General features: G+C 38.5%; 1 protein-coding gene across 6 annotated transcripts in view; it reads right to left on the minus strand.

Moving 5' to 3' along the window:
- HIPK3 (homeodomain interacting protein kinase 3) overlaps positions 1 to 25,418 on the minus strand; it is a 101,690-nt gene that overhangs the window by 68,858 nt on the left and 7,414 nt on the right. The gene's annotated exons all lie outside the window — the stretch shown is intronic.

Consider the following 25,418-nt stretch of genomic DNA (forward strand, 5'->3'; position numbering starts at 1 on the left):
AATTAGGGTGCCAATTTCATGAATAGCTGATCCTACATTCTATTTACTAAAAATATTATCCTTTGATCTTAAAAAGCATTATATTACAAAGACAAGTTAATGACTTTCTACCCAGTTATGTTCATGTTCCCATTCTTCTCAATGTGTACTTTATTATATGGATATTCCTTTAAACTTCCTCCAAATAATATTGGAAAATATTTGAAATTTTCAAATCATATTTCAAATCAAATTTCAAATCATATTTGAAAAACAGATTTAAAATCATTCTAAGGTTCTCAAGGACTAAATGACATTCTATTTATTTTATGCCTGCATCCAAAAAGGATGTGAGTTTATTGAGGCCGAAATAGCCAACATTCTTACCACACAACTATTAAATGTATATATAATGATGTTATAAACATTATTTGATTCAGATATAACATAGATATGAAAGAGGATCCAGTTTTATTCTGGCAAACTTAATATTCTCCCCTATGACCTTATTTTACCAAATTAGAATTTATAAAATATGAAATCAACCTAGCAACTGCTGACCTATCTATAGGAACTCAAAACATATACACACATAAGAATGAATCCTCAGTACCATAGCTAGAAAAACTGATAATTACACAAGTGTTAGATCTGCCTTCCATCTACTTGGTCTGCCACAATACATAAACGTGTACATCAAAACCACCATTTGATAGAATCATCACTTTAAGTAATACTCCATGTTTTCTACTTGCACAAAATTATCTTGGAATTTCCCTAATGGTAAAATCCTAATACAAATGATCAAGTGTAAAAATAAGCTGAGAAGCCAGATACAGGAACTTTGCATTATGCTCTCTTAATGTTTTTCTGCACATCTACCCTTTCTTCTTTTAACAAGGTCTCACCTAGGCTGCAGTGCAGTGGCACAATCATAGCTCACTGCAGCCTCCAACTCCTGGCCTCAAGTGATCCTCTCATCTCAGGCTCCCAAAATGCTGGGATTACAGGCATGAGCCACTGCACCCAGACTCACATCTACTATTGAACACTTTAAAAACTCTTTCAGATTTCAATCAAAGTAAAATATCTTCTTGCTGAAGCCTTTCCTGAAACATATAAACTCACCCTCCAGGCAGGGGTGAGCATTCAGTGCTCTCACAGTAGTTCCTAAATTCTTCTCATTTTGCGATTACAACATTTCATTATATTGTAATTGTCAGTGTATATATCTGTCTTTCACACTAGATCTAAAGCAAAGTGCCAAGGATATAGAGTTGGTGTTCAATAAATGTTGGTTCGTTGGTTGGTTGAAATATCTTCCTTTTCTACAATTTAAAAATCTGTATTATATTAACTGTGGTCTCCTACTCTTACAACAAATCACACACATCAGTTCTTTAACTCAGAATCCACAGATTACCATCACAATCTGTAATATCTATACTAAAAATAAGAGCAACTACCTACTGAGCACTTACTATGCAACAGTTTAACACTTTATTTACAATATTTTATCTAATCATAGCAATATCTTTCCAATTTGCTTTTAAGAAAACTAAAGTTGGCCAGGCGCGGTGGCTCATGCCCGTAATCCCAGCACTTTGGGAGGCCGAGGTGGGCGGATTACTTGAGGTCGGGAACTCGAGACTAGCCTGGCCAACATGGTGAAACCCCGTCTCTACTAAAATACAAAAATCAGCCAGATGTGGTGGTGCACACCTATAATCCTAGCCACTGGAGAGGCTGAGGCACAAGAATCGCTTGAACCCAGGAGGCAGAGGTTGCAGTGAGCCGAGATCACGCCGCTGTACTCCAGCCTGGGCAACAGAGCGAGGCTCCGTCTCCAAAAGACAAAAAAAAAAGAAAGAAAACTGAAGTTTACCAAGACTAGGTAACTGGCCCATAATCAATAGCTAAGGTATGGTAAAAGGAACAAGTAAACGCACCGCCTTTCAGATAAAAGGTGCAAATTTACACCCCCTTCAGCTTCCTAAAAGTTTTCTTGTGCACAATCTACCACATTCCTAATTTGACTTGACCTTAATAAATCTGCTACAAAACCCTACTAGACAAATTAAGACTTGATGTTCACTCTGTAAGAGAAAATCATAAATTGAAATTCTGGAGTTCCGCCAGGCGCGGTGGCTCACGCCTGTAATCCCAGCACTTTGGGAGGCCGAGGTGGGCGGATCACGAGGTCAGGAGATCGAGACCATCCTGGCTAACACGGTGAAACCCCGTCTCCACTAAAAATACAAAAAATTAGCCGGGCGTGGTGGCAGGCACCTATAGTTCCAGCTACTCGGGAGGCTGAGGCAGGAAAATGGCGTGAACTCAGGAGGCAGAGGTTGCAGTGAGCCGAGATTGCGCCACTGCACTCCTTCCTGGGTGGCAGAGCAGAGTGAGACGCTGTCTCAAAAAAAAAAAAAAAAAAGAAAGAAATTCTGGAGTTCCAAACATCTCACTGGCATCTACTGACATTTATTCCATACCTTTACTCAGAAAAGATTTTGAAACTCCATCAACTGATTGTTCTTTTAATGAAGAAAAAACACACTGAAAACTCCTGCTAAATGTATCAAACTCATCCATTAAGGCAGTTTTGTGAGGCTTCCAATTTTATCTGCAATAGTTTTTCTAAAAGACTAGGTCTCACTGTATTGCCCACGCTGGTCTTGAACTCCTGTTCTCAAATGATCCTCATACCTCAGCCTCCCAAGTAATCTCAAATAGACTATAGGTTCGAGCCACTACACCCTACTCGATAATTTAACATTGCCATGATTCTCCTAATTTACAAACCACTTCTGTAACCCATACCCATAGACTCAGAAAAAGAGATGACTAAATTCACAGATAATTTTTTTTTCTTGATACAGTCTCGCTCTATTGCCCAGGCTGGAGTGCAGTGGCACGATCTCGGCTCCCTGCAATCTCCACCTTCCAAGTTCAAGCAATTCTCCTGCCTCAGCTTCCCGAGTAGCTGGGATTACAGGCACCTGCCACCACACCCGGCTACCCGGCTAATTTTTTGTATTTTTAGTAGAGACAGGGTTTTGTCATGTTGGCCAAGCTGGTCTCAAACTCCTGGCCTCAAGTAATCCACCCACCTCGGCCTCCCAAAGTGCTGAGATTACAGGCATAAGCCACTGCACCCGGCCCAATTTTTTTTTTTTTTTTTGAGACGGAGTCTTTGTTGCCCAAACTAAAGTACAATGGCACAAACATGACTTGCTGCAGCTTCGACCTCCTGAGCTCAAATGATCCTCCCACCTCAGCCTCCCAAGTAGCTGAGACCACAGATATGTGCCACCATGCCCAGCTAATTTTTAAATTTTGTAGAGATGGGGTCTTGCCATATTGCCCAGGCTGGTCTCAATCTCCTGGGTTCAAGCAATCCTCCTCCTGACTTGGACTCCCAAAGTGCTAGAATTACAGACATGAGCCACTGAGCTCGGCCAACAGATAAATTTTAAAACAGCTATTATATACTTCTGGATTTAAAGGAAAGCATAAGAGAGACATGAAAAATATAGAAGAACACTGTACACCATACATACACAGATGGTGGGAAGGCAATCTGGCAATATTTAACAAAATTGCAAATGAACATATCCTCTGACCTAGAAATGCAAGCAACTCAAGACACTATAAAAGAATATTCACTGCAGCACTATGTAAAGCAACCTAATACTGTAAATAACCTACATATCCATCAAAAGGTACTAAACAGACTTGACACATGGACCAATTTAAAAAGAATGAAAACAATTTATTTGCCTTGCTATTGACCTGATTCTGAATACCGCTACCTGAAAAAAAGCAAGATTTCAAAAAATGTGTACTTTACAATAGATATTACCATGTGTGTTTAATTAAAAAGAGGAATTATATGCATATATTTGCGTATGCACTGAGTATCTATAGATACATAAAGAAATTGAGGGTTTCTTTGCCTTGGTGAAGAGTAACAATACTGGCAGCAATGAAAAGAATTAATTTTTACTGTACATCCTTTTTTACTACATACATGTATCACCTGTTCAAAGAAAGTTTTTTAATCATCTGTGGAACCCATTAAAACATATATATCTAAAAATAAAGGCCGGGCGCGGTGGCTCACGCTTGTAATCCCAGCACTTTGGGAGGCCGAGGCGGGCGGATCACGAGGTCAGGAGATCGAGACCACCGTGAAACCCCGTCTCTACTAAAAATACAAAAAAAAAATTAGCCGGGCGTGGTGGCGGGCGCCTGTAGTCCCAGCTACTCGGAGAGGCTGAGGCAGAAGAATGGCGTGAACCCGGGAGGCAGAGCTTGCAGTGAGCCGAGATTGCGCCACTGCACTCCAGCCTGGGTGACAGAGCGAGACTCCGTCTCAAAAAAAATAAATAAATAAAAATAAAAATAAAAATAAAATAATCTGGGATTTGCTTTGAAATAATATAGAAGAGGAAAAAGTGGATGGGGATATGGATAAAATGAAATGAGTCATAAACTGTTATTTATAGAAGCTTGATGATGGGTATATTGGGGTTTATTATGCTATCCTGTCTACTTTTGAATACGCTTATATTTTTCCTTAATGAAAAGTTAAATAAGGGCCAAGCATAGTGGCTCACACCTGTACCCAGCACTTTGGGACGCCAAGGCGGGTGGATCATTTGAGGTCAGGAGTTCGAGACCAGCCTGACCAACAAAGGGAAACGCTGACTCTACTAAAAACACAAAAATTAGCCAGGTGTGGTGGCGCACACCTGTAATCCCAGCTACTCGGGAGGCTAAGGCAGGAGAATCGCTTGAACCCAGGAGGTGGAGGTTGCAGTGAGCCGAGATCGTGCCACTGCACTCCGGCCTGGGCGACAGAGCAAGACTCTGCCTTAAAAAAAAAAAAAAAGTTAAATAAGTAAATATACACATAAAACTCTAATCAGAAAGATTTTGATTTGGTAGGTCTGTGATAAGGTCCAGGCATCTGAAAGTGTGCAAGCCCCCAGGGCCATGTAGAGTCACACTAAAATCTCAGAACCAATGATCTCGTCTATACAAAAACCACAGGCAAATTCAAGTCCTACCAAATCAGGGCCCCCAAGTCTGAAAAAACAGGATGAAGTGCCAGGGAATCAGATCAATGCACACAACTATAGGCTAATTCATGCCATGTTAAATTGTGTGAACAGCTGATAACTGACATAGAGAAATTTTTAAAACTGCTGCAATTTCTGGATCCTGCCATTCCTAGCTTTTCTTTCCCAACATGCCAAGCTGGAAGGCAATCAATCAACCCAAGGCTCCAACTAGGGGTTGGACAAAGTGTCATTATCCCTCACCAGCCAATTCCCAACCACTATGCTCTGTGAACCTATCTGAAAAGGGACTTTAGAAAATAAACACAGATAGGAATATCATGCAATTTATAGTTCATCAGAAGGCATAGGTGGTGGTGCTGGAGACAGGTATAAAAGACCATAAGAAAAGACCTATAAATTACTTATTAACTTGGCCACTGTGACTCCCTGATATATACAGGTATTAACTCTTTTCCTTCTCCTACCCTACATCAGATATACTCATGACTTGCTTGTATCTGGTGTTTATGGATTTTACAAAGTACTATATTCCCAGGAGCTGCTGAAGCCCACAGAGTCCAAAATATTGTTTTAGTACAATACTATTTCCTATTTTTCACTGCAATGTATACTGTGTTGTCCTCTGCAGCTGTATTATTCATGACCTTGCCAATTGTTCTTATCAACTAAGAAATGATGTTTTGAAATACTACCCCTTTGTGAGCTGGAGCTGTCCATAAAATATTACTCAGAGGATAGTGAAGACTCCTATTAGAGCAACCATTAAGCTTTCATTCCTTAGAATTAATAATTTCAGGTTATTTAACCTACTATGGTCTGAATGTTTGTGTCCCCGCCCCCGCCCCTTGGCTCCCCTAGAATTTATATGTTGAAACTTAACCACCAAAAGTGATGGTATTAAGAGGTGGGAACTTTGGGAGGTGTAGATCATGAGGGCTCTATCGTCTGAATGAGATTAGTGCTCTTTTACATAAAAGAGGCCTGAGGTAGCTTGTTCACCCCTTCTACCACAAAAGGACACAGCAAAAGGGCGCCATCTTCGAAGGAGGAGAAAGTGAGCCCTCACAAGACACCAAATCTGCTGGCACCTTGATCTTGAACTTAGCCTCCAGAGCTGTGAGCAATAAGGTTATGCTCTTTATAAATTATCCAGTCTAAGGGATTTTATTATTGCAGCCCAAATTGACTAATATATAGATCTTATTTTTCCAATCCTCTAACAAAGCATCTGAACTACTCTATCCAAACTGTTCACATCTTTTTATAATTACCAAACAAGCAATGTAATCAATATTGACACCCATAGTCATGAGTCTGATCATTGCTAACCATAGTGGGCTGTTTCCATCCTTTTTTACTACACATAATATTAGCCCTTCTGAAAAGGGAGGGAGAAAACGAAACAGAAATACTTTACCAAGTTATATTCAATTTATTTGCCAATATGAAATTTCTGAATTATTTTTGAGCAAACTTACACACACCACATATGTAATAGGGTTCTTCTTCTTCTGGTTTTTTTTTTTTTTTTTTTTTTGAGACAACGAGTCTCGCTCTGTCACCTACGCTGGAGTGCTGGAGTGCAGTAGCGTGATCACAGCTCACTGCAACCTCCGCCTTCCCGGGTTCAAGTGATTCTCGTGCCTCAGCCTCCCAAGTAGCTGGGATTATAGGCATACATCATCATGTCCGGCTAATTTCTGTATTTTTAGTAGAGATTGGGTTTCGCCATGTTCGTCAGGTTGGTCTCAAATTCCTAGCCTCAAGCCATCCACCCACCTCAGCCTCTCAAGTGTTGGGATTACAAGCATGAGCCACCACGCCTGACTGGATTCTTCTTTTAAATGTACTTTGATATCACAAATGAATTAAATAAAAGGTAATAATGCCTTACACTCTCCTTACTCAACTTACTTCTATTTGTTCAAATCTCCATTTTAAAAATCCTTTCCTTTTTAAAAATTGCGGTAAAAATAAATAAAATTTACTATCTTAAATCATTTTTTTTTCTTTTTTGAGACGGAGTCTCGCTCCGTCACCCAGGCTGGAGTGCAGTGGTGCGATCTCTGCTCACTGCAAGCTCCACCTCCCGGGTTCACGCCATTCTCCTGCCTCAGCCTCCCGAGTAGCTGGGACTACAGGCGTCTGCCACCACGCCTGGCTAATTTTTCGTATTTTTAGTAGAGATGGGGTTTCACCATGTTAGCCAGGATGGTCTCGATCTCCTGACCTCGTGTATCTTAAATCATTTTAAATGTACTGTTCAGTGACATTAAGTACAGTGAGCATGCTAAAAAAAACAAAGAAACCAGCAACACCAAGAAACACAAGTAGGTGCTTCTTAACCAACTACCAAGTCCCTCTCCTATTCCTACTTTGGTCTTTACAACATGGATCCAGTTATCTCTCAGTTTTCTCTTTCCTCCCTTATCTCAATCAAACTCTGAGATATGAGTTTATGCTCCTATAAACACAGTCCTTCACATTCTGTCCTCAAAATATTGTCCTTCTTTTCCTTTGACCTATCATCTCTTCCTGATTATTTCCCCACCACAGCCTGCCAATATTCTTGGCTAAATTCTAGTTCCTCTTTCTAGTAAAATTATAGATTGAAAATTAACACTTTTCTTATATAGCACAAAAGGTATTCATAAAGATTTATAATTTTTATTCCTCTTAGTTTAAAATTAGTTACATTTTTAACAATTAATCATCAACCTCTGACAGAAAGGAAAGGTTTTCTTTAAAGAAGATGTAAAAAACACACACTCTAAGAGGGAAAACATGACAAATTTGATTTTATTAAAATTTAAAGCTTTCATTCATCAAACGATACCTGAAATAAAGATAAGCCACTGACATAGAGAAGTTATTTGCAATACACGTAACTGAGAAAAGATCTAAAGAAGTCATTATGTTTGGTAAAACTGAGTAGACAAATGGACAGAAGATATAAACAGACAATTCACAGACAGGAAATACAAGCCAAGTCTTATTTTATGCCATTTTATAGCCATCAAACTGGCAAAAAGAAGTAGGACAACACTCACTGTTGAAGAATAGGGCAACAGCAACTGTTATACAAAGCTAAGAAGTACAATCACTTTTGAGGGCAAAGCTGAAAATGGACATACTCTATAATCCAGCAATTCTTCTCCCAGGTGTATACCCCATCAAGAGAAATTCTCACAAATATGCACAAAGAAATAGGTAAATTAATGTTCACTGCAGCACTGTATGTAGTATCAAAATTTCGGAATAATCTAATTGTCAGAAAAGGACTGGATATTGTGGCTTAGTCATAAAATACAAAGCATGCAATACAAGTGTGGCTCATATCACAATTATATATTTATGTACCACAAAAAAAGAAAATATACCAATTGTTAGGGCAAGACATCATCAATTTTAAGATGCATCCCAATTTCAAAGATGTTAAAATGTTAGGAGGAAATGTGCTAGAACTGATGAAGTGCAGCAAAATAAATTAACTGAAATTACATACATCAACGTACATAAATCTCAAAATATAGAACAAAAAAAGTTGCAGAAGAGCATGTACCATTTATTATAAAGTTAATAGAAGACAAAACTATACCATGTTTTATATGTGGTAAAGGTATAAAAACATGAATGGAAATGACAGACATGTCAAGGAAGAAAAGAGAAGGAAGAGACCTCAAATTTATTTTGTACACTGGATGACAGTTGCATAGGAAGTGACTCTATTACTCCCTATACTTTCATAGCCTGGGTTTACATTAATTTTTAAATAAGGAAGGTAAAAAAATCTATCAGAAAATAGGAATAACCTATTTTAGTAATCGTTTATTTTTAAATTACAAAAATACAGCCCTGGCGTGGTGATTCACACCTGTAATCCCAGCACTTTGGGAGACCGAGGCGGGTGAATCATTTGAGGTCAGGAGTTTGAGACCAGCCTGGCCAACATGATGAAAACCCGTCTCTACTAAAAATACAAAAATTAGCTGGGTGTGGTGGTGTAATCCAGCTACTCGAGAAGTTGAGGCATGGGAATCACTTGAACCCGGGAGACAGGGGTTGCTGTGAGCCGAGATCATGCCACTGCACTCCAGCCTGGGCAACAGAGTGAGACTCTATCTCAAAAATAATAATAATAAAAAAATAAAATTACAAAAATACGATCATTTTAGATATATTTTATTAACATAACAAATCAGCCATACCTTATTTCACTCAGTTGGTAACCATACCAATTTGGTAACCACATCAAAGTGAAGCAGTCACCTATTCAGTCCATACAAGCCTAAAATATTTGCCACGTACCCCAAGAAACTATCTAGAATCTAACTCAGATATGAAAGTGATTGTATATAAACTATACATAATATCCAAAAGTTATTTCATAACATTATTTACCATATTAACACTTAAAATATTATTTATTCATAGGCCCTGTCTCAAAAATATGAAAACAAATCCAAATTGAGGAACAGTCTATAAAATAATGGCAGTATTCTTCAAAATGTCAATGTCAAATCAACATAAAGACTGAGGAAGTTTTCAGATCACAGATTAAACTAAAGAGATATAACAACTGAACAGTCTTTATGCAATTAGTTAAAGGGACATGTCTGCAACTTACTCTCAGAAAGTTCAGACTTTTTGAGAGTAAACATAATATAGAAAACATAATATAGATATAGAGAAAAAAGGTAAAAGCAAATGCAGTAAAATGTTAACATTTGAATAATCTAGGTGAAAAATACACAGGAATTATTTGTATTATTCTTGCAGCTTTTCTGTACGTCTGAATATTTGTCAAAGGATAAGTTAAATAGAAAACAAGAATGAGTGACAGGTATAAAACAATGTCTTTCTTGAACAAGACTCTTCTTCAAGGGTCACTAACTTGTGGATGAACAGCCAAACATGGTAGGCGTGGCCCAGAGCACCTAAAGTCTAGAATTGCCAGGCATATGAAGAGTCTAGGATCATCTGCCAGCACTAATTTTAAAAGTAATCATAAGCAGTGAGGGCAAATTTCTTCATTTAAAAGTATTACTTAATTCACAACAGTTTTTAAAGCTGTTGGTCATTATAAAACTTCAATCAATAAAGACTAAAAGTAGAATTTCACTATATGATCCAATAAATTCTGACAATTAAAAGGGCTTTTCATTCTTCAAAGGACAGAACCATAGTGCCAGTCTATGCAAGGCTCTATAAATAGAAATTACAAAATAGAACTATATAACAATATTTAGCCAGTAAAAAGGAGTTTCTAGTCAGTTTATTTCATTTCTCAATTACCTTGTTTAAAGTGCATATTTATAAACAACAAAATAACATGCCATTAAAAAAAAGGCAGGAGACACTAGAAAATAAGTTGTTAGTATGAACAGTAAATAAGTTTAATTCTTCATTGGTTAACTAGGTGTCGATATTTTAAATACCTCTATTATTTTAACAGATTATTTTTACCAGCATTCAATCCAGGAAATAATACTAAACCATTTCATTGGCTGGGCACAGTGGCTTACGCCTGTAATCCCAGCACTTTGGGAGGCCGAGGCGGGCGGATCATGAGGTCAGGAGTTCAAGACCCACCTGACCAATATGTTGAAACCCCACCTCTACTAAAAACACAAAAATTGGCTGGGCATGGTGGCATGCACCTGCAATCCCAGCTACTCGGGAGGCTAAGGCAGGAGAATCACTTGAGCTCGGGAGGCGGAGGCTGCAGTGACTCAAGATCACGCCACTGCATTCCAGCCTGGGTGACAGAGCAAGACTCCATCTCAAAAAAAAAAAAAAAAAATTGTGTCTACCATTTCATGTAAGAAACATTTCCACATAAATGAACCACCATACACCGTAAAACTTAATAAACTAAACCTACTGTCTGAGGTGCCTACAGAACATTTATTTTGAAAATACTAAAATCTTGGGTATTTTCCAGCAGTATTGTGAACAAAGCATCTAGAGAATGTGTTGACTATAACACAAATCAGCATGTTAAATAACGAGCTTCATCTGACTTAGCAAAATGTTCCAACATTTGGAACAGAAAATGACCTGTTGGACATTTCAAAGCTGCTGGAAATCACCCTGCCAGTACAAATCTTTAACAAGGCTAGAAAAGAGTTAATTAATTCAAAAAAATTACACAAGGATTACTCTTACTAAAGCAGATAATTCTCTAGATTTTTAAAAGCTATATAAAATAAAAAATCAGAAATGGAAACCCTGACAGAAAGGTTGACTAAGGATAAAAAGTTTACCTGAAGTTCCCTCTTTCTTGATGTCAACTTAAGATTAATAATTCAAATTCAGCTTATAAAACTTAAGCACTAAAGAAAAATTTTTACTTAAATTCTCATACAACGCCCAATATCTACCAATGGGCTGTTAGAGAGAGTAAACAGTTTTTTAAGTTTGGGTTATGAACAACTCCCTTAATAGAAAGCCAAATGTATTACTTTCTACTTTATAGGAAAATCTGTCTCAAAAGAACCACCACAAAACTTTTATTTCTTATGAAAATCTATGTAAATTTCAGACAAAGATAAATACAAAATATTAAAGATTAAGAAGGCAAAGGTCAAATGATTCCTACAAGAAGATCACCTGACATCATCTACCTTTAAAACAACTCAACAGGTGAACTGGAATCCTAGACTAATAATTTGACCAAATGCCCACTGCTGACAGCAATAAAAAGGAAAAAAATCTGCCAACAAATAAGATTTTTGTATGAGATAATGATTTAAAGCTCTAAATGAGCATGTAGAGAACCAAAGGTCAGGTTCTATAAAACTTTTCAAAAGTATGGTTTACCTTAAACAACCTTAAGATTCTCATCACTATATTCACACCTGAAAGAGAACTATCACTCTACAGTAATGTAAATCACACAAGAATTAAAATTCTAAGAACCAATGGAATGAGAACAGTGGCTACCATCTCCTTTGCCAGACACATAATAGTTTTTCAGTTGTAAGAGCTGAAAAGATAAATATTTAACTGCATAAGCTTGAGTATAGTACTTTCAGTTATTTACAGCTGCATAAGCTTGAGTATAGTACTTTCAGTTTTTGAAAATCTTTATGAAAGACATTGTGGGGCCTGGAAAAAATAAGTTGAACAGAAAAGTCAACTGTTTCTATTTTCCAAATTCTATTAAGATTCTACGGGGTCTTAATATGCCTTATACTGCTAAATTCAAAGTATTTTTTTAATTTCTACAATTATGTTTTCTTTCTACTCAGGCTGTAGTCGCCAGACATTCCACTTTATATAAATGCCCTTTTTAAGGAATTTTGCGAAGTATCATCCAAAATCTTTTTTATTTTTTTTTTTGGAGACGGAGTCTCACTCAGTCGCCCAGGCTGGAGTGCAGTGGCATGATCTTGGCTCACTGCAAGCTCCGCCTCCCAGGTTCACGCCATTCTCCTGCCTCAGCCTCCCAAGTAGCTGGGACTACAGGTGCCCCACCACCACACCTGGCTAATTTCTTTTTGTATTTTTAGTACAGACTGGGTTTCACAGTGTTAGCCAGGATGGTCTCGATCTCCTGACCTCGTGATCCGCCCGCCTCGGCCTCCCAAAGTGCTGGGATTATGGGCGTAAGCCACCGCACCCAGCCCAAAACCTTTCTAATGTGGAAATACTCTTTTTAATTTTCAAAGTTTAACTGTCACTTATATCTTGTCAACTGAGGATGGCCCTTTACAATGGCTTCAGGAAATTCTCTGGTATCAAGTCAGAAACAATAGGGAGGCCTAGGTGGGAGGAACATTTGAGCCCAAGAGTTTAAGATCATCCTGGGCAAGATGGCAAGACCCCATCTCTATTTAAAAAAAAATTAGCCAGGCACGGTGACACACACCTATAGTCCCAGCTACTTGGGAGGATGCCTTGAGCCCAGGAGTTTGAGGTTGCTTGAGCTATGATAGTGCCTGTCACTGCACTCCAGCCTGGGTGACAAAGCAAGACCTCATCTAGACAGCGGACAGGAGGGGACGGGAGGGGAGGGGAGGAAGAAAGAGGGAGGGAGGGAGGAAACGAAGGAGGAAGGAAGGAGGGAGGGAGGGAGGAAGGAGGAAGGGAGGGATGGAGGGAGAAAGGAGGAAGGGTAGGAGGGAGGAGGGAGGGAGGGAGAGAAGGAGGAAAGGCCGAGATCGCACCACTGCACTTCAGCTTCGGCAACAGAATGAGACTCCATCAAAAAGAAAGAAAAAAGAAAAAGGGAAGGGAAGAGAAAGGAAAAAAGGAAAATGGAAAGGGAAAACAAAAGGAAAAAGGAAAGGAGAAAGATCTCTCTCATTCTTACGACAAATCTGAGGAAGGGGATACAGCGGAAACTTGCAACAGGTCTCCTTAGGAAAGTCAGAAAAACTAAAGAACAACAATGTAATTTACAAAAATCTAAAGAGTTAAGAAAACAAGCAGTTTCTCAAGACAGTACCCACAAAGAAACGACATTGAATTATTATTTTTTTTTTTTTGGAGACAGAGTCTCACTCTGTCGCCCAGGCTAGAGTGTAGTGGCGTGATCTCGGCTCACTGCAACCTCCACCACCCGTGTTCAAGCGATTCTCCTGCCGCAGCCTCCTGAGTAGCTGGGATTACAGGCACCTGCCACCACGCCCAGCTAATCTTTTGAATTTTTAGTAGAGATGGGGTTTCACCATGTTGACCAGGCTGGTCTCGAACTCCTGATCTCAAGTGATCCACCTGCCTCGGCCTCCCAAAGTGCTGAGATTACAGGCGTGAGCCACTGCACCCAGCCACGACATTGAATTCTTAAAAATCTATTAGAACTGCTTCTATCTGGCCCTGACTACATCTAATCATTAACTTTAAGTGACACATTTTTTGAGTTGCTTATAAGCTGTGCATTAAAACCACAAACTGAGATAGACTTAGCAAGGCTAAATATTTATTTCTTTCTTCTACTGAAAGTGTCATAGAAAAACAGATTTTTTCTTTGTTTTATGTTAGTGTACAAAGTCACACTATCAATGTATGACACTAAAAACCATACATACCAGAACTATAATGATAATGATAAAAATAGCTTTTTTCTTCATATTTATCTGGCTGAAGAGATTTTTTTAAATACACCATCAATGTATAAAAAAGAAAGATATAAAGAAAGTTTAAATTTAAGTTGCATATGTAACAGCTAACACATTTTAAGTTTAAAATTAAGTAGCCATTGATCCCATAAATAAAAATGTGCTTCCTCATTAGACTGAAAATGGCTGCAAAGTAGTTACAGTTTACTGATTAGAAATCTATTCTCGAATAGTAACTAAAATTGACTTTATTTATTTATTTATTTATTTTGAGACAGGGTCTTCCTCTGTCACCCAGGCTGGAATGCAGTGGCACAATCATGCCTCACTGCATCCTAGACCACCAGGGCTCAAGTGATTCTTTCACTTCAACCTCCCTGGCAGCTGTGATTACAGGCGCATGCCAACACACCCGGTTAATTTTTTGTATTTTTGTTAAGATGGGGTCCTCACCATGGCTGGTCTCGAACTCTTGGGCTCAAGCAATCTGCCCACCTTGGCCTCTCAAAGTGCTGAGATTACAGTCGTGAGTCACCACACCCAGCCACCATTTTTTAGGCATTTGCACAAGAAACTAGATAGAATCTCAGATATGAAAATAATGGTTGCATATTCACTATACATGATGAAATATGCCAAAACATTTATAACATTATTTATCATATTAACACTTAGAATGCTATTTATTCATAGAACCTTGCAAATTGAGTGAGTAAAAATTACCACTAAGGCAGTATCATTTACCTGGAATCATACTGCTAGGAATTGGTATACTAGACTAATATAAAACTTAAAGTATTTTGCCATAAAATCATGAAAAAATATATCATTCACATTAACAAGAGGTTAAATTTCAGTATAGCAATCATTTTGAAATTATTCAATTACTATAAAATTACAAAATATTCAGGGAAAAGAACCTAATTCAAGTCATTTAAATGTTTTATCATATGCTTAAAATTAAAATACATGATAACTTGATATAACAATGTTTTCTCTTATTCTTTTTCTTATCATGTTTTTTATTCTTTTTTTAATTAGAGACAGGGTTTCACCATGTTGCCCAGGCTGGTCTTGCACTCCTGTGCAAAAGTGATCCACCTACCTCGGCCTCCTAAAGTGCTGGGATTATAGGCATGAGCCACCACACCCAGACTCTTATCAACTATTATTATTTTAAATAGCAGCATAATGTTCTATCCTATGTGCATACCATAATTTGCTGGACTGCTTTTTTTCCAATTTTTTTCACTGTTCATATGAAGTTGTAATAAGCAGTTTCATACAGTTGTTATACATTCTTTCTTTTTAGTATCTTATTTTTACTGTAAGTTCTCATACATTCTCAATTTTCTTAGCCAGGCATGGTGGCAGGCGCCTGTAATCCCAGCTACTTGGGAGGCTGAGGCAAGAGAATTGCTTGAACCCAGGAGGCGGAAGTTGCAGTGAGCCAAGATCACACCATTGCACTACAGCCTGGGTGACAGAGAGAGACTCCGTCTCAAAAAAACAATAATTACATAAATAAATAAGGTTTCAAACATAAACAAAAGGCAGGCCAGGTGTGGTGGCTCACGCCTGTAATCCCAGCACTTCAGGAGGATGAGGCAGGTGGATCACCTGAGGTCAGGAGTTCGACACCGGCCTGGCTAACATGGTGAAACCCCATTTCTATTGAAAATACAAAAAATTAGCCAGGCGTCATGGCACGTGCCTGTAATCCCAGCTACTCGGGAAGCTGAGGCAGAGGAATCGCTTTCACCTGAGATTCAGAGGTTGCAGTGAGCCAAGATCACGCCATTGTACTCCAGCTTGGGCAACAAAAGCGAAACTCCGTCTCAAAAAATAAAAATAAAAAACCATACACATACACACACACACACACACACACACACACACACACACACACACACACGGCACTAGAAATGAGGATGCTAGATAGGGAATCTAGGAAAAGGATTTAGAAATAAGATAATTCTGAGGTACTTGTAGGGGAAAAATATGGAGATGAATAGGAGGTTCAAAATATGGGTTGAAAGCTAAGAACTGAGTAGGGGACACTGTAAACAATTATCTGAAGGAATACATAAACTATAAATAAAAAAAAAAATACGGGGGAGCCTAGTAGGAGCAATCTCATTAAAGTGGCATAGACAGAACTATACTGCCAAAGGCTATGAAGTGAACAGAAATCCAAGTAGAGGCCAGAGAACACATTTAAGAAGTTTAGAAGAAACAGAAAAAGAAACAGAGGACACTAGACTTGAAGAGGCACAATTAAAAGATAGTTGCTTAAGATCTCAGATACTTAGGCATGTTAAAAAGCTGAAGGAAAAACAGTCAATGTTGTACAATAAATATATATAAGTTTACCTGTCAAAAAAAAAAAAGCAGGAAAAAAACAGAACTTTAAGATTTTGGACAAGCTCCAGACGTTGAAAAACACAATTCTAGATGAAGCCCACAGAGAAAATAGGGAGTAATCTTGGGGGAATGAAGAGATGTTTCTTTCCTTGAGAAGAGTGAAATCCTAAAGTGTGTACTGTTGGAATTAAGTCCGGAGGTAAAGGGTTGGAAATCTGGGAGAAGGTCATACCTACTGACCTTTATACAGGAAAGCGACTCATCTGTTAGAAGTAAAAAAAGACGCGGGAGTAAAGGAGGGTTTTGAGAAGCTAAGTTTGTCGATGACACATTCACAACTGCTTGGTCAGGTACCTGCCAAGCTACGCAATAAAGATGCTACACGTTGATTAAGGTATGTAAGTTGAGTATCATATGTCTGTATTTGACTCCTTTTATGATAATAGTATACTTGTTTTCCAACATCTGTTATACACTTTAGGGAACATAAAAACGGATAGAGCATGGTCCCTAAACTTAATGAACAGTTCAGATATGAGTTCATATTTTTAAATGAAAGTATAACATTCCCAAAAATGTTATATATTAACTTCTAATAGATTAGGAAGTTTAGGTATTTCATTTTCTTCCAATAGAATTAATGCAAAACCATTTCAAGCTAGATAGACCTTCAGATGCGAGATGCTTTAAGGAGATTTCAGATTTTGAGATACTTTAAGGAGAAATTACAGAGTGGCCACTAGAAATAGTTTCAGAAATGCCACACTAGGCTTAGAGAAGGCAACTCATAAGGCAAACACTCCCAAAAATTTTCTGTTCAAGGCTACTGGCAATTAATCATGTTATCATACCAAACACTTTTCATACAAAATTCTTTTTTTAATTTTTTTTTTTTTTTTTTTTTTTTTTGGTCTTAGAGTCTTACTCTGTTGTCCAAGGTGCAGTGCAGTGGTACAATTCTAGCTCACTGCAGCCTCTAACTCCTAGGTTCAAATGATCTTTCCATCTCAGCCTCCTGAGTGGCTAGGACTACAGGTATGCACCACCTCACTCAGGTAATTGTATTTTTTATAGAGATGGAGTCTCACTATATACCCAGGCTGGTCTTGAACTCCTGGCTTCAAGCAATCCTCCCAGTTCAGCCTCCTAAAGTGCTAGGATTACAGGCTTAAGCCACCACACCCGGCCCAGAATTCAATTTTAAATACACATGTACAAAATATCAAAATGTTGCCAAATTGTCAAATTTAATTAAGAATACCGTTTTTTGTTTGCTTGCTTATTTGTTTGTTTTTGAGATGGAGTTTCACTCGTCACCCAAGCTGGAGTGCAGTGGCACCATCTTGGCTCACTGTAACATCCGCCTCCTGGGTTCAAGCAATTCTCCTGCCTCGGGCTCCTGAGTAGCTGAGATTACAGGTGCCCGCCACCACACCCAGCTAATTTTTGTATTTTTAGTAGAGATGGGGTTTCACCATGTTGGTCTGGCTGGTCTTGAACTCCTGACCTCAGGTGATCTGCCAGCCTCAGTCTCCCAAAGTACTGGGATTACAGGTGTGAGCCACCACGCTTGCCCAAGAATACCGTATTACATACAATTATACTAGGAGCCGAACAATAAAATACTTGCCATTTTCACATCTCTGCTTTTAAGGACTCCAAGTTAAATACACTTTTAACTTACATAAATGAAATACAAAAATAATATTCCGGCCGGGCGCGGTGGCTCACGCCTGTAATCCCAGCACTTTGGGAGGCCGAGGCGGGCGGATCACGAGGTCAGGAGATGGAGACCAGCCTGGCTAACACAGTGAAACCCCGTCTCCACTAAAAATACAAAAAGAAATTAGCTGGGCGTGGTGACGGGCGCCTGTAGTCCCAGCTACTCAGGAGGCTGAGGCGGGAGAATGGCGTGAACCCGGGAGGCAGAGCTTGCAGTGAGCCGAGATCAAGCCACTGCACTCCAGCCTGGGGGACAGAGCAAGACTCCGTCTCAAGAAAAAATTAATAATAATAATAATAATATTCCTTTTGTGTAGTGGTTTCAAGTAAGTTACAGCTAGCAGGTTCAACATTCTTAAAAATACCTTGCAATGTGCACTGGGCACAGTGGCTCACGCCTGTAATCCCAGCACTTTGGGAGGCGAAGGCGGGCGGATCATCTGAGGTCAGGAGTTTGAGACCAGCCTGACCAACATGGTGAAACCCCATCTCTACTAGAAATACAAAAATTAGCCGGGCGTGGTGGCAGTTGCCTGTAATCTCAGCTACTCAGGAGGCTGAGGCAGGAGAATCGCTTGAACCCAGGAGGCAGAGGTTGCAGTGAGCCCAGAGTGCGCCATTGCACTCTAGCCTGGGGGACAGAGCAAGACCCCGTCTCAAAAAAAAAAAAAAAAAAAAAAACTTGAAATGTTTTCACCTTTTGTTTACTTTCCACGGGTTGGCATAGGAATGAGGTTTAAAGGGCTCTACATTCTAAATTTAGGAGAAAGGAAATATAGCTAGAAAAGCAAGCCTAATAGAATTCCCTCAGGCAATGTGAAAACTGTACAGGTCCAGAAGAAGAAAACAAGAGAACTGTATTACTAGCCACGTCTGAGAAATATGACCTTCTCTTTATTTAAATTAACATACAGTTTATCTCTATAAGATACTTCAACTATAAAACTGATTAGCCTTAATGAAAACACTTGTCACAAGATAAAACTGGTAATTTTTTTTCCATCAGGACTTGACAAAGTTTAAAAAAAAAGAATAAAGTTAAAAATTAGGGTTTTTTGGTTGTTTGTTTTTGAGATAAGGTCTCACTCTGTCTCCCAGGCTACAGTGCAGTGGCACAATCACGGTTTACTTACTGCAGCATCGACCTCCCTGGGCTCAGGCAATCCTCCCACCTCAGCCTCTCCAATAGCTAGGACCACAAGCATGCACCACCATGCCTGAATAATTTTTGTATTTTCTTTGTTTTTCGGTAGGAAAAGGTTTCTGCATGTTGCACAAGCTGGTCTCAGACTCCTGGTCTCAAGGGATCCATCCACCTCAGCCTCCCAGAGTGCTGGGATTACAGGAGTGTTCATATTTTTCAATGACTTATTTTGGCTTTACCCACTGCAAGAACAGCAGTGAATAACACACAACTTTAACATGAATGCTACTATTTTAATATCATTTACTTAAATATTTCATATTTAATAAAGTAAACAGCCTAAGAAGTTTGAATGTGCTATTGTTAATCATTTTTCTTAAGCAGTGTTTTTCTAACTTAGGTGCACATATACAAATATAAAAGAAAATTTACAGTATTCAGCTAATTTCACTTATCATATACTTGTTCAAAGCTGGGACCACGTGTTAGTCTCTTCATTCACTGCACAGTACCTTGCACTTAGTGGACATTCAAATATGTACTAGATAAAATAGGTTTGTTTTGTTGTTGGGTTTTTTTTTTTTTTTTTTTTTTTTGAGATGAAGTCTCACTCTGTCGCCCAGGCTGGAGTGCAGTAGCTCGATCTCGGCTCTCTGCAAACTCCACCTCCCAGGTTCACGCCATTCTCCTGCCTCAGCCTCATGAGTAGCTGGGACTACAGGCGCCCGCCACCACGCCCAGCTATTTTTTTTTGTTTTTAGTAGAGATGGGGTTTCACCGTGTTAGCCAGGATGGTCTCGATCTCCTGACCTTGTGACCCGTCCGCCTCGGCCTCCCAAAGTGCTGGGATTACAGACGTCAGCCACCATGCCCAGCCCATTTTGCTTTTTTTTTTTTTTTTGAGACAAGGTCTCGCTCCATCACTCAAGCTGGATTGCAGTGTGGTAAGAGCTCAGCTCACCGCAGCCTCGACCTCCTGGGCTCAAGTTATCTCCCACCTCAGCCTCCCCAGTAGCTGGGGCTACAGGTGCACACCACCATGCCCAGCCAGTTATTGTATTTTTTGTAGAGACGGGGTTTCACCACGTTGCCCAGTCTGGTCTTGAACTCCTGTGCTCAAGCGATCCACCCACCACAGCCTCCCAAAGTGCTGGGATTACAGGCATGAGCCACCATGCCTGGCCAATAAGATAAATAGTTTTCATACAAATATTTTATCATTATCTGTCATAATAAAATTTCTATCTTTTTTGTGGCCACAGTCTGTCATCAGCTACAAAAAATATTTAAAGCACACTAAACAGTGATTACAAATCCACTATTTTTGAACCCAATATTATTCTTACCTAACTTTAAAATACAAAACTACAACCAATACACTGCAGAGACATTTTACTGTCTCCATTGAAAATGTCTTATTAGAAGTTGGCCCAAAACATTCTTATTTGGCTTTGAGAATATAGCACAGCATCATAGCTACAGGTTATATAGCAGCATAACCTGTAATTTTCACAGTGATTTTATGTCACTATACCCTATTTAAACTCAATCGAAATTGTAATAAATTACATACATAGAGCCTTCAGAAGCACTAATTTAAGTCATACTTTGGAAGAAATGTCTAGAAAGTCAGGTTCAGTTTTCAATGTTATCACTCCATCTCATTAACTATTTAAAACTGTAGCATTATATATCTAAAGTCGTATAGTTTACCAAACCCACCAGACTCTCTGTATTATTAAAGAGGTAACACGTAATTGAAATATGCTTTTAAAAAGTTGAAACAGACTTTAAAAGTTGGCATTTTTAGGCCTTTATATGCCAATTTGTAGGGTAGGAAATATTTAATAAGCAAAGTTATTTCCTGCAAATGTTTTCAAGTTCACTATTTTGTTTTTAAAAACTCTAAAATATTTTGTATGTTTATAAATAATATACAACCAAGTAGGGGGAAGTAAAGAATTTGAAATAAACAACTTTTTTTTTAGCAAATCAAATACTTTCTAAAATTTCTACAGTAAAGTAACTGTCTAGCCAAATACAGCCAAGTTTTTATTTTCTAGCATCCTTAAGACAATTTTCTTGGTAATCCATATTAAATCAAATATAATTTATAAAAGCTACAAAATTTTTAGGGTGAGGAGCTCACCTCATACTCTATTGATTTCAATGCCTACCAAATCTAAACTTTTTTTTCCAACTAGATTAGAAATGGAAAAGTTTCTGATCTTGGAACGTGCCTGATCTTGGAGGCTAAGCAGGGTCAGACTTCATCAGTACTTGGATGGGAAAAGGTGTTCCAGCATAAACAATTACTCAAAATAAAAAGAAATTCTATCTGACCAGCCTTGGCAATCCTTTACTTTCAAAATGATCAAGAATTATACGAAAGAATAAGTCTTTTACAACTTAAAAGTACAGCTCAAATGAGCAAATACTACATTTTCCTTTATTATGCTTCTCTAAATATCCACTTTTCTTTAAGTGTGACCTTTTTGTTTAAAAAAAAGAAAAGAAAAGGTTAGCAGCAAAGAAAATGCAAGGTGAAAGTGTACCTAGAAATCTAGTCTTTAAAAGATATTTATCTCAGAAGAAGGTGAAAAGGACTGTGTGACAGACATAGATATCAGAAGTCTGAGTTTTAATTCATACATGATGTATCTTAGTTTTATTTTTTAAGATCTCCAGAAACTAAAAGGATATATCCTATAACTCAAACTCATTTTAACAGCAATATTATGTTCTATAGTCTTCACACTTGGGAGCTTCAGATTAGTCCTGGAACATAAGACTTTCTTTTTTTTTTTTTTAATTGTAGAAAAAGCTTATCTTCCCCAAACTCCACCTTAAGGAAAAGTCTCTCAGATTGAAGAAACAAAAGACAGAAAGAGGAAGGGGTTGGGGGAGGGATTTTAAAAACTGAGGTCAAGGATGATAAACAGAGATGCTATTATTTCACAAGACTGATCACTTAGCAGGTCACTGACTTAATCTTTCCCTCAAGCTATTACAATTTTTCACTAAGTGAACTCTGGTCTCCAGCAACTTGGACATTTAAAATCATAGCAGCCAGGCGCGGTGGCTTACTGTAATCCCAGCACTTTGGGAGGCCAAGGTGGGCAGATCACTTGAGGCCAGGAGTTTGAGACCACCCTGGACAACATGGCAAAATCCCATCTCTACTAAAAATACAAAAATTAGCCAGGTGTGGTGGCAGGCACCTGTAATCCCAACTACTCAGGAGGCTGAGACATGAGAATCACTTGAACCCCGGAGGCGAAGGTTGCAGTGAGCCAAGATCGCACCACTGCACTCCAGCCTGGGTGACAGAGCGAGGCCCTGTCTCAAAAATAAATTAATTAATTAAAGCAGATTTCAGTCTCCCAAATCCAATTAAACCAAGCTCCTCCCACTTCTACTGCCCAGTCTCCCCTGCCTCACCGCCTCACCATCTGCTCTCCCACTCAGTCTCCTACAGAATGGAAAAGGTCTCATTATTTTAGAAAATTAGAGAAATTGGGCCGGGCACGATGGCTCATGCCTGTGATCCCAGCACTTTGGGAGGCCAAGGCAGGAGGATCGCCTGGGCCCAGGAGTTCAAGACCAGCCAGAGCAACAAAGCACAACCCCGTCTCTACAAAAAATGAAAAAATTCAAGTGTCAGCAAGACCATGTTAGAAAGAAAGAAAAAGAAATGAAAAAATTAGCAGACATGGTGGCGATACCTCCTGTAGTCTCAGCTATTTGGAGACTGAGGCAGAAGGATCTCCTGAACTCAGGAGGTTGAGGCTGCAGTGAGCTATGATCATACCACTATATTCCAGCCTGGGCCATGGAGCAAAACCCTGTCTGTAAAAGAAAAAATAAATACAAAAATAGAAAAAAATAAATATAAAAAGAGAAAAGATCAAATATAAAAATTAGAGAAATTAGTTTAAGGTAACAAAATACATTTAAGGTCAAAAATATGGTCCTCAGTTTGCTCCATTTCAAGCACTTTCTGTTGAAAAAAGCCTTCTCAAGTACTAACTTGGCATTAACTGCCAAATATAAAAGACAAAATAAGTCTGCTTAATAACTTAACTGTCTCCAAACCACAAATGCTGTCCTAAAAATACAATACATACTGACAATACTCATCCAGTTGTTTTAATTTCCACACAGTAAGAACAGAGGCTCTAGGTCCCTGGCATTAACAGTGGTGTCTCAGAATCCAGACAATATGTTGCCTTTGTTTAGTAACATATGTTCCAAGTATCAACTGAGGAGAACAGCCTGGTCTGCCAAAAAGCTCAAGGTTTCATTTGACAAACTTATAAATATGTACCATACATCCTCCAAGTATCTATTCTATCTTTGTCCTACAAGTGACTAAGACAAGGTCCCAAAGAACAGCTATGGCAAAGCTACAGAAGCAGCACACTAATATTAAGTTGTTCTTCCTCCAAACCACTCTTAACTACATACCAAGCCAACCAAAAGAAGTGACATATTCTTCCTTAACTAGGCCACATAAGTACTGACTATCCTAAAAGTCTCCACTGACTCAGTACTTCTCCAAATATATATTCTTTTTTTTTTTTTTTTTTGAGACAGAGTCTCGCTCTGTCGCCCAGGCTGGAGTGCAGTGGCGCAATCTCAGCTCACTGCAAGCTCTGCCTCCCGCGTTCACGCCATTCTCCTGCCTCAGCCTCCCGAGTAGCTGGGACTACAGGTGCCCACCACCACGCCTGGCTAATTTTTTGTATTTTTAGTAGAGACGGGGTTTCACTGTGTTAGCCAGGATGGTCTCGATCTCCTGACCTTGTGATTCGCCCACCTCGGCCTCCCAAAGTGCTGGGATTACAGGCGTGAGCCACCGCGCCCGGCCTCCAAATATATATTCTTAATATAAGTTGCTTAAGTATTAGGCAAGATATATATTTTTAAGCAGCTGGATCCAGAACCAGTTAGGACATTTAAAATAATTCCTTTACACATGAACAGACACTCTTCAAAAGACATACGTGTGGCCAACAAGCATATGAAAAAAAGCTTATCACTGATCATTACAGAAACGCAAATCAAAACCATGAGATACCATCTCACACCAGTCAGAATGGCTATTATTAAAAGTCAAAAAATAACAGATGCTGATGAGGTTGCAGAGAAAAGGGAAGGCTGATACACTGTTGGTGGGAATGTAAACTAGTTCAGCCACTGTGGAAAGCAGTGTGGTGACTCCTCAAAGAGCTAAAAACAGAACTACCACTGGACCCAGCAATCCCATTACTGGGTATATATCCAAATAAATATATATTGTTTTATCATAAAGACACATGCATGTATATGTTCATTGTAGCACTATTCACAAGAGCAAAGACATGGAATCAACCTAAATGTTCATCAATGGAAGACTCGATTTTTTAAAAATATGCTACATATGTACCATGGAATACTATGCAGCCATAAAAAAAGAATGATGTCATGTCCTTTACAGGAACATGGATGGGGCTGGAGGCCACTATCCTTAATAAATAATGCACGAACAGAAAACCAAATACCACACGTTCTCACTTATAAGTGGAAGCTAAATGATGAGAACACATGGACACAAAGAGGGGAACAACAGACACTAGGACCTACCAGACTGTGGAGGATGAGAGGAGGGAGAAGAGCAGAAAAAATAACTATTGGGTACTACTAGGCTTAGTCCCTGAGTGACAAAATAATCTGTACATCAAACACACATGACACAAGTTTACGTATATAACAAACCTGCACATGCACCCCTGAACTTAAAGTTTAAAAAGAAAAAATATATATATATTTATATATATAATATATATGCTTTATATATAAATACACATTTATATATAATATATACATTATATATAATATATTATATAAATACATATTTATATATAATATATATTATATAAATACATATTTGTATATAATATATACATTATATATAATATATATTATAGAAATACATATCATATGTAAATATTTATATATTTTTATATTTATATATAAATATATATTATATATATTTATATATGACATATTTAT

This window comes from Hylobates moloch, unplaced genomic scaffold, assembly GCF_009828535.3.
Source record: "Hylobates moloch isolate HMO894 unplaced genomic scaffold, HMol_V3 SCAFFOLD_11, whole genome shotgun sequence".
Taxonomy (NCBI): Eukaryota; Metazoa; Chordata; class Mammalia; order Primates; family Hylobatidae; genus Hylobates; species Hylobates moloch.